At 39.7% G+C, this 9558-nt stretch overlaps 1 non-coding gene across 1 annotated transcript; it reads left to right on the forward strand.

Annotated features, from left to right (window-relative positions):
* Positions 1-362: 362 nt before the first annotated feature.
* On the forward strand, positions 363-434 carry TRNAM-CAU (transfer RNA methionine (anticodon CAU)). Its single transcript has one exon. It is a non-coding gene; the product is annotated as a tRNA-Met (tRNA).
* The last annotated feature ends 9124 nt before the right edge of the window (positions 435-9558 follow it).

Consider the following 9558-nt stretch of genomic DNA (forward strand, 5'->3'; position numbering starts at 1 on the left):
TCTCACTAAGTGCCCTGTTTGAGCTTAGCCCCTCCCAAATGCTGCTACATGGAAATTGTCTGCCTGTTTAAAATCTGACTGGAAACTTCGGCGAACAGCTAAAATTCACTTACACAGCCAGCACGAGGAGCTTGGTTTACATTTGACTTTTGAATATTTTGCAGGATTGCRTATAAACTGCTTTGTGCATGGATACTGCTATTGCAATGTCAGTTTGGTCTTGATGAATTTGCAGTTATGAACTTCTGTTTAGACTTGAATTGTGTTCTTTCAGATCTGGAAAAGGACATGTGCATCAGAAAGCTTCTCTTACTATATCCATTACTGTAGTTAGAAAATAAGAAATGATTTTTTTTTCCTGGAGCAGAGTGGCGCAGCGGAAGCGTGCTGGGCCCATAACCCAGAGGTCGATGGATCGAAACCATCCTCTGCTAAGACCTTTTTTGGGGGAGGGGGAGCTGGACTAGATCTCCAGGGGTCCCTTCCAACCTTACTTATTMCATGAGAAATATCTTAGCTATTTAACAGTGATCTTGATATAATCTTCCTGTGCTGTTYTTGTGCAAACTGTTTAGTCCTCGGGGGACTTGTTTTCTTTGTCTCAGCCTTGCGTGGTGTATTCATTTTGACCCTCTGTTATACTGATAAAATGCTGCTTTTCAAGGAGAGGTGGTTCTTGTTCTTTGTTCTGTTTGTTCTTTTTGTGCCTTTATGTATTTTACTGACAGAAGATGCTGGGTTGAGTCATCTTGGTGTCAGCATGAAATAAATCTTTAAGATGGCTATTTCAGTAGTAAAATATGTGGTTGGACTTCGCATATCAGAGGTGGCTCCCTCTTGAAACTGTATTCTTTCACAATTAAATATTTTATCACATAAGTCAGCTGTATCACCTGAAGAGTGTGGTATGTGTTTTACCTAGAAAAGTAATTTCATTCCTTCTAACCTAGCTAACAGAATAAACTTAATCGTAATATCTATCTAGATGCCAAGATGAGTTGTTAGATAAGATCTACTTTGTTTAATAATGCRTCAGAGCTACTCATTAAAATTTCAGATGTTGCTTGTAAGTTGCTGAGTAGTGTGARTGTTTTCTGAAGTCTGATATCCTCTGCACATCTTGAAGTGGTATTCGAAGTCTGAACTACGAGCTTCCTGATAATGAATGTCACCATGGCAATATATGCAAAGGAAACAGGAGCGAGGACTTAAAGTTCACTTGCCTTGTGCTGTCTCTTGCTGTGGTAGTTGAGTGCTTCCTAAGTGAATCTTTTTATATGAGATAACTGCCCTCTGAGGATAACTTTCAGACGATGGTCTCTTTTCTGTAATGGGAAAATGCATTGCTATGTACAGTTACAAGACCTCTTTTAATTGATTGTTATAGTAGTAGCTCTTCCCTTGAGGATGCRGTTTCTATCTATCTCATAACTGTGACTTTATGAAGCATGTGGATCCTAAACTGAAGATCAAGCCTACTGGGAGCTCAGGAGAGCCAGTCACATGTGCTCAAAATTAAGCTACTTGGAATGCACTGGCCTCAACTTCATAGAGTTTCTGTGTGGCTGTCATCTCTACTGGTTGCTTCCATGTTGTTAACAAAGGGAGATTTGGTTAAAGCTGACACTGAAGGGCATTTCAAGTRTGTTAGTTAATTAGATGGACTGAGCACAAAGAGCACAAAATGACAATTTGAGGAAGAGAAACTGCTATCAACTAACTTCATCTAGGATTTCTCAGACTTTTTTCACTCTTAAGCTAAGGGGGTGTGACTAAGGGCTGGTATTTTACTTTGAAACTTCTTTGAGGTGTTCTGTTTTCAATGCGTTTTGTCACTTGTGGAAGTGGAGTAGCCTCATTACTTCAAGAGCAGTTCAGTAGCACTACTCTCTTTCCCCAGAGTTACTCTGTAAGCATGATGGGGCTGGGGAAGAGTTTAACTCCTGCTAGCTCTGGTAAGTGCACAGTRGAGAGCAGGCACAATGTTGGCAGCTCACTCTGCAGAGTAAAGGATGGGATTTCTTTGCAAATTTGGCAAATTTCAGCACCTTGGCCAGTGCAAAGCCCTTACCTGCCCGCTGAGGGCTAAGCTACCTTCCTGCCTGGGCAGCTGCTCTTAAAACTGCGTTGAGGCTTCAGAGCATCCGGCAAAGAGATGTCACTGTGTTCCTGAGACTGGGCAGCTGCTCTAATTAAATCATGTTAGGCACCAAAGGTGACTTGACAGATGAATTCAGACAAAGGTAAATGCTATTCTGTTTTTGTGTTCAGTTCATGTGGCGAAGTTGTTCCTGTGTTTCTTGTTTTTTGACTCTACTGTGTAAGGAATTAGAGGAAATGTCATTGATAAGCAGTCTAGAAGTCCATATGCAGTTTGTTTCTTTCAGTGAAGTTTTCAGTACGTTAGGGATTCATTTTGCAAGTGGGAATAGTAGACGGGGGCATGGAATATGAATCTGTATATGTAGAAAATAACTTATGATGCACAATAAGCATGGTAAGGATGCATCCACCTTAGCTAAAAGGGGTAATTGAACTATAGATCAGTGTCCTCTGGAGAAGTTTGTCCTTGTTTCTGACATGTTCATTGAGTATGCTAGTGGGCTGGTTTGCTCTTTGATCTGACATTTGATTTAGGTTTAACTAGCCATTTAGAAAATTCCTTGTAGTTCCAAGACAGCTGAAGAAACAAAGCCATGTGTTAGGCAGATGATCTGCTTGTGAAAGTTGCATGCTGGCTTCTAAAGCATGCWGAATTTGCAGCTTATTGATAACCTGACATTATGGAGGCATGTTTTTTGCTAATACCATTATTATACTATCCYGGTAGTTCAGTGCAGATTTTTACTGTTTATTTAAGATAGAAGTTATTGCTGCAGTCATTCCTGAGTAGACAAAAGATGTAAAAGGTGTCTTTGTATGTTATATGCTTCTAAAAGATGCTATATTGTAGTCCTTATCTGCTTCTAACAAACTTTTCATAGTTGAGTGAAGAAGCTCGGAATAGTTAATTCTGGAGTGACAGACATGACAGTGTGGATAGTGGGGATCCAAGAAGCTTTTCTGCATCACTGGCCTGGTATACTTGAACATGGTTTTATCTTTGGAAACCATTTCTATGTATGTGAGGATAATTCAGAGTCTGTTACCTTCTCTAGCTTGAGTCAGTGTAGCTCTTGACTCTCAGGGTTTCTTTATGCACAAAAAGATCTAAGTGTGTGCTAGTCTCCTTTATAAGTATGAGGTAAGAGGTGATACTTACCTGCTAATATGGGTAATTATATTCTGCTTTCTTATCTTACTCAGTCTTAGTCTTACTGAGTTACAGTATTTTGCAATCATATTAATCTTCCTGAGTTGTATTACATTCCTGGTGATAAAGGACCGTAGGTAAATTTCATTGACAGCATATAGTAATGAGAGGAAAAAATAGACATGATAGTAAGATAGCTGTTGGGCTTCCTTTCCCCCACCTTGTTTTAACAATGTATTCTTATTTGGTAATGCACAGGGGTACAGTAAAAATGTAMGTACTTCTTGCACAATTTCACCTTTGATTTTTGCTTTGCTATTAAATTTTTACGTAATGGATGAACACTACCACAAACAAAAGCACCTTTTTTTTTCTTGTTTGAAGTGATTGAGTGAATTCCATTAAATGGTTGGACAAGTTGAGGCAGACCTTGATTTTTAGAATCTTCATGTACACACAGAAGCATAGCATCCCACTGGAGAGAGCAACCAGTCTTGTGCCTTGGGGAGGCAAAGGAAAAGTCCAGGACAAGTCACCTTTGGAAATAAGACTTTCTACAGAATTTCTGGACCATATTCTGCTTCTGAAGAACTACTTGAGGGGAGGCTAGATTGCTGAATTCAGTGCTGTCTTTCCCTTGGTCATCTCATGTCATGTAACTTGGGAGAAGTGACTTGCATTTTTAGTAGTTGAAGTGCTGAAAACTGGTAGACATAAACAAATGACAAGTGTTGTGTGTGATGTGTTTGTTCATTTTATCTTTTTTGCTTCTCCACCTCCAAATGGGGGAAAGCAGTGTGGATTTAATTCTCTAGACTGATCACTCCAGAAACATGCCACTTCAATCTCTAAAACTGTATTTTTGCTGTGAAGTCTCCACATCTCTACATGTACCTGCAAGAATGCCCATGAGACTAAGGGTTTTTGAGGTTGCTGTAGATGCTTTGCATCTTGTACTGCTGAAAGCTAGAATAGATTAAGTCCTTAAGGTGTTCCACATCACCCATGAGAGCAGGTGATATCAAAGAACGCAAGAGATCGATGAGTTCTGAGACTCTGTTAACTCAGATCACATTTTACTGTGTACTGGAAGCAAGTATCAGCAGACATGAGAAACTGTCAATGGTTCATTGCTTCTGTGAGAGAAGCTRGGTCTTGCAAAGCTCATGGCACTGCTTTTTTGACACTGACAATGAAGAAACATCAGATTTTCAGTATGTAGTTTAGCTTTCTTTCAGTGCTATGAGAAATGGTTTGTGAATGTAACTTACCTGAAAACTTAAACGAAATTTTTGTCCCAATCAAAGATGGGGAAGGAAAAAGAAAAAACCCTAAAACAGTAACTCCTGGAACTGTTCCCATTGGTTTTAAAGAGGCTTTAGATCAGACACTTAACATCCCAGTTCAGAGGAGTGCTTAGTGTTACAAAAGTTGTTTCTCTGTTCTAGCTCTTAACAGTACTTGGCAGTGATCATATTGCCCTCCAGTAAAATCCTAGATGGTCTCAAGAGTAGGGACTTGCAGTGACTTGACATATATATCTGAAGGAAAGAACTAGGCTATTAMAGCCTTGCTTCAGTGACATCTAAATATACTTTTAAGATGCTTTGAACTGTATATAGTAAAGCCAGACTTGAGCATGTGCTAAAATTTTGCTGAGTTGAGATRAAATGTATTTCTTTTCAATTGTACAATTACTTATTAATGTTAAGTACAACCCCCTATTCATATTTTAGTTAAAACTTGTTCTAGACTAGAGCCCCAGATCAACTGTATCYATAGGCTTATAGGAAGAAAACTGCAGGCTAAGTGTTTGGTTCTGGGAAAACCAAACAAGTCTACTGTTAACAAGCTGATACAGTATTTGACAAAGTGATATTAGTGGTTCATGACAGCTTTGGTAGGTTATAGGTAAGTAATACATTCTAGTGTTGGCTACTCAGGAGTTAGCTGATGCAAGGTGATGTCATATTGATGCAGTGTTCAAAATGTTTTCCTTGAAGCTCCGTAAATATGGATGACTATTTGAATTCAACTGTGATTTTGATTGTCTCACTGATCATGTAGTACCAAGAATGTGGGCTTGCTCAGGGAAGCAGTGATCTCCTAGACCACTGAATGTGGTGTTCACTTCAGATGGTGAGTGTTTATTATTGTGGCATGGTTGGAGGAAAAGAAGTTGTTACAATGCCTTGTTATGGCAGGACCTTGGAAAGTTGCACTGGCTCATCAACTTCTGAATGCTTTTYTAGTTAAATGTATACCCAGGTATCTCAGTGATAGATGGTATTTGCTTTAGCACCTGTAGCAACATTTGATCTTTAACAGGAAATGACATACAGGTATTCTGAATTCCGACAACATGCTTCTGAATAACTTGTGGCAGAAGATGGGTCCAATTGCATAGTAAGAAGAATGATTGTATTAGCTCAAATTTGTATGTGAACTTTCCATATTCAGTCCTGAAAACTACTCTATAAAGTTTTGGGATGACCTGTTGGTAGAGTTTGTTGAGCAAACGGTGCCTTTCCTGGAGAAGGTTCTTTTGGAATTTTGTATCTTTGAAAATGTTCYTTTTCTGTCCCTGCTCTTCCCTTCTCCTTGGTTTTTTTTTCAGCCAGCCAAGAACAGCTTAACCTTGAACTTCAGTCAAGTTTGGACTCTTATATGGCCTGTACCTGATGTCTGAGTTGTAGTATTGCTGTGTCTGAGCAGTGTGGGTTTCTATCTGGAGCCAGTCCTCATCTGTATCCAGCCTTTTTGTTCAATATGAGACGACTGCTAATGCCTTGTGTCTGGGTGGTCATCCTGCAGTGCCAGTTGAAACATGTGACCAATTAGAGACAGGTATTTTTGATGTTGAAGAGCAGTTCTAACTAAGTGCAAGGTAAAGTATTTATAGGCTACTTCAATTTTTTTAATGGTAACCATACTGGAGTGATGTTTAAGTGAAAAGTGATGCAATTTTGAATTAGAATGGCAGATTTTAACTGATGGCAGACTTACAGACATGGTGAATGAGAGAAGCAAGCACAATCTTAACTGTAATAAAATCAGTTTTTCAATATTATTGTCTTGTGTCCTGATCAGGCCCTGTTACCCTGGTAAGAGTTCTTCACGTTGTTAGCATGCATCTTTGCAACATATTGATGAAGCAAGAAAATGTCATCCATTTGTTGGGGGAACAGATGAGGGTAAACAATGCAGCCAAGGTCACAAAGTTTGTACAGGGCAAGTAATCAGAATCAGGTTTTGGGTGTCCTAGATTAGTATTTTCACTGTTGCTTAGGACACAAGAAAAGCTCTTCTGCATGTATTGAATTAGTTATTTCTTATGTTAATAGAGTACTAAATACTAATTTTCAGGTGCTAGTGACAATGTCTTAATGAAGACTACAGTCAGAAATTATATGTTGTRTTCTTTGTTCCTACTCAAATACGAATGACTCGTGGGCCCCAAAGGCAATACAAATGTGAGCCTGGACTGAACTGAGCAAATCCTAATGAGTGCTTACATGCCAGTCAGGAGCTGAGTAAGAAGTATTAGAATATATCGCTAGCAAATAAGCCACTTTGAAATTTTTCAGTGAAATAATACTTGAACCAGAGACAAAGATCAATATGATGAGATGAGATTGTGGCCTCACACTTGAACAGTGGGACAAAAAGTAGTTAAGTCAGGCTGAAATTATATATATCAGTATTCTTATCTAGATGAGGTGTGTATATGGATGAGGAGTGTTTTTTTTTTTTCCAAGGCTGTGGAGGCAGGATAAAGTGGAATGAAGAATAAGGTTTGAGGTAGTAACCTTAAATATCAGCTGATAATTAGCTTTGAGTTTGGACTAAGGTTCTATCAGTGCTCCTTCAAAAGGCCAAAATACAAGCAAATGAGAGAGGCCAGGCGAACTGTGATCTACTTGGACTTGTAGAGCTCCTTCCCTGCTATAGAGATCTCTGTAGGCTTGTCATGTTTGTCAGAACAAGAAGGCTTTTACCTCAGGTTATAGTAAGCTAAGGACAGATCTGTCCTGAAGTTAATGAGAACTCAAGCTGATAGCCTCTCRCAGACAACTGCTGGGAAGGCCCAGGGCAGAGAGCAATTCTGCTGGTAGGGGTTTGGCCATTCTGGGAAAATCTGTGGTCATGCTAATGCACCAAGAGAAGGAGCTGAAGCTGGGAGGATGGTGGCCTGTTGTGCAGAGGGGTTACTGCTGGAAGAGCTGGTGCTTAGTACCTGTGTCAGCTTTGCACTGTTGCTAGTTTGTCTCTGTAGGAGCTGYTTTTTGGTGGTTTTGTGGGACTTTACAGTCCTTGCAAGTTCAGTTAAGGTTTTACTATGTGCCCGAATGTTTGTATTTCRTGCATACCTCAGCCTTCCCTTTAGAACACTCTCCTAATTAAGAGTTTAAGCAATCAGAATTTCTGGATTCCTTTTCTTTAACCTTCTGGGTTCATTTTAAGATTGTCACATGTAGATTTTTCTTCTGCAGTTGTGGGTATTAAACCTAACTCTTATTTGCAAAGGAAGCATGAACTTACTACTACTTTCCAGTATCTACAGCTTTTATTTTACAGTACAAACTGAAGACATAATGGTGAATTGTTCCTCAGTGCAATATATTGCAGTACTACTGGAATATACTGTTTTATCCCAGGTAGAATGTAGTTCTTGTGCAAATGCCATCATTTCTATGGGAGAAAGAAGGTCAGTGAAGTGTGCAGGTGTTTTAAATGAAGTGGGAACTGCTGTGGGTTGATTACCTCTTGCCAATTTTATCAAGGAACTTGAAACAGCTAGATGCCATTAAAGATAGATGTCCAAGGCTCTAGTGACTTACTGTGGTACTTCCTTTGTAAAGGAGATGCACTTGCATGCAGTCACAGGGTATGAAAACTGTTTAAAATATGCTATTAAGAAAAGAAAGCATAGGTATGTGGCTTGTGACTTTTCTTATAACTCTTGGTTTAGCAATGCCACCCGTGTGGTGGTAAGGGCATGAAGACTGCTGTTCCTCTTCAAAGGGGGTGGTGGGGTGGGCAGGAGATGGGACTCAAAGATTAACTAAACCTCAAAAAATCTGTTTTTGTGTAAACAGTGCTCTCTGTTAAAAGTAGTTAAAGGGAAAGTTGCTTATTCTTTAACAGCTTAAGCCAAAGGATGTTTTGAAGTAGAGGAATGATCAAATGATGGTATTGTAGTTGCCAGTTGGTTTGAGCAATAAAGTGAAGAGGCAGAAGTCAAAGGAGATATAAGGGGAAGGAAAAATGATCCCTATAGGAAAGATCTGAATTTCTGTCTTTGGAGATAGAGGGATTTCATAGAAATACTGTTCTGAAGGACAGCTCCATTGGTGAGGAGGAAGATGGAAGGTATAATGACAAAAGGCTGCAAAGGAGGGTGGATCATTGGGATAAATGAGTGTGTGTGGGTTTTCTTGTTTGTTTGTTTTTTCCTCCTAGCTATTAAGCAATTCATTCTCCTGGCCCTGTGCCCAACCCAGGAAAAAGAGGGGACAAAACAAACAATATGTAAGGTAAGTCAGCAGATGATGCTCAGGGGCTTGCTTTAAAGGGGGAGGAAGTCAGCATSTTTGCAGTGTGAGCTGGAAGCCCAGGGCATCAATCAGTGAGTAGAGCCTCTTGGGATACCTGTGGCAGTTGTCAAAGTTCTATTCACAGCTAGTGTGATGTCTGGAAAAATACAGCCTTATGAAAAGGGAAGATGAGAGAGATTGAGCTGTGATAAAACCATTTTCCTTTAGAGGCATGCAAAATTTGTAGGGCTTATAGTCAGGTACTCACCAGCTTGTACTTAGTGATGTATCCTGACTATGCTATGTATGGTTGCTTTCTCAAACAGTCCTCTGTTCCCACAGTAAACCTCTTACATGCCTGGGTAATAGGGGGAAAGATAGAGAACTGCTTCAATTCAAGCTGGATGTGATTCTTGAGCTAGAGGTTTGGGGAGGGGGCAGCTGAATGTGCAAATGGAARAGGAAGACAGGGAAAGGAAACAATGGGGAAGTGCAAGTCTTGTCACCTGAAAGTGTTGTGTTTTTTTTTTTTAATCTTTTGGGCAATACAGCAAGCTGTAGTACACAGGTGTGGAARTCACATTTGTATGATCTCCACTGTAATGTGCCTCTATGGGGAGGATGGMGAAAGAGCAAAGGCATCTATTTTCCTGCCTAATGAGTAGCTATAATCTTCCTTTTGACACAGAATATGTGCATAGCAAGAAAAAGAGCAACGAAATTAACCCAATCAGTATATTCCAGCTCTTCAGTGCAACACAAGCATGT

This window comes from Rhea americana, unplaced genomic scaffold (assembly GCF_003343005.1).
Source record: "Rhea americana isolate MKP2758 unplaced genomic scaffold, rheAme1 scaffold_466, whole genome shotgun sequence".
Lineage (NCBI taxonomy): Eukaryota > Metazoa > Chordata > Aves > Rheiformes > Rheidae > Rhea > Rhea americana.